The sequence below is a fragment of the Magnolia sinica genome, chromosome 12, assembly GCF_029962835.1.
Source record: "Magnolia sinica isolate HGM2019 chromosome 12, MsV1, whole genome shotgun sequence".
NCBI lineage: Eukaryota > Viridiplantae > Streptophyta > Magnoliopsida > Magnoliales > Magnoliaceae > Magnolia > Magnolia sinica.
Genome location: NC_080584.1, coordinates 30,527,145 through 30,528,398, shown reverse-complemented (window position 1 = coordinate 30,528,398; position 1,254 = coordinate 30,527,145). Strand labels below are relative to the sequence as shown.

Sequence of the window (1,254 nt, the reverse complement as noted above, 5' to 3'; positions counted from 1 at the left end):
TATTACTACATCATGACCCTATACATGGGGTTGTGAACAAGTTTTTGGCGCCATTACTGGGGACTACCGCATCATTTTTCTGAGATTAATTGGTATTAGAGTTAGGTTAAGGTTAGAGTTTATTTTCTGTTATGCTTTTAGGTTAGATTTTCTCTGCAATTGTTTTTAAAGAACTAACATTATTTTTTTTCTGTTTTGTAGGATTTTAACATAATAACTCTAATCCGGTAACCTCTTTCCAATTCTCTCTTTCTTTTTTAGATTTCTTATTTGCTTTAGTTTTCTTTCTTCTTAAGTTTATTTCGGTTTAGTTACTTGAGGGTTGAGAGCATTTCATGCCCAAGTGGGTCCGTGATAACACTCTACATCTTTTGAGTGAAGGAGGATTAGTTGAAGGGTTGTTTATCCATCGCAAGATTAAACACCACTTGAGACCCTCTAAGTCAATAGAAGTGATCGCTGCAAATCCACCTCAACCTCCAGTTGAGGAAGTTCAAGACGAAAACGAGGTGCATAATGCACCCTCGCCTCTTACTCTCGTGATTATTTACAACCGGCAGGGGTGAGTACACCTTCCTGTATGATATTCCTATTAAATGCAAGAACTGTGGGTGTTAAACCGGGGGTGATTCAACTCCTTCCTAAGTTTCATGGACTAGAAAATGAAAGTTCATACTTGTATATGAAAGAGTTTGATGAGATAATATCTACACTACACTTACCAAATGTGTCGGAGGACACGGTAAGACTGAAATTATTTCCTTTCACTTTGAAAGAAAAGGTTAAGTCGTGGTTACATTCCGTAAGACCATGGTCCATTGCCAAATGGGATAAGATGACAAGGGAGTTCCTTAAAAAATTCTTCTCATATCACAAAATGAATACCTTAAGGAAAACAATCATGAATTTTGCACAAAAAGTGGATGAGACTTTCTTCCAATGTTAGGAGCGATTTAAGGATCTCATGAATTCATGTCCATAACATGGCTACAAAACATGGCGGATAACAAGCTTTTTCTATAAAGGATTGACCTTATCCAAGTGCCAATTTGTGGGGATAATGTGTAATGGGGAATTCATGAACAAGGAAGCCGATGATGCGTGGGATTATTTTAATAAACTTGCTGAAAACTAGCAATCATGGGATACCTCCTCAAGAACTACCACTTCTAAGCCTACTCAATCAAAGGAAATTGAAGAAATTTATGTTTTAAAAGAGGAAGATGATGTAAATGTAAGAATGGCCAAACTCAC

The 1,254-nt window shown here is 36.8% G+C and overlaps 1 non-coding gene across 1 annotated transcript; it reads right to left on the bottom strand.

Moving 5' to 3' along the window:
- Nucleotides 1-882: 882 nt before the first annotated feature.
- Nucleotides 883-990, bottom strand: LOC131222162 (small nucleolar RNA R71). Its single transcript, XR_009159870.1, has one exon. It is a non-coding gene; the product is annotated as a small nucleolar RNA R71 (small nucleolar RNA).
- Nucleotides 991-1,254: the final 264 nt, after the last annotated feature.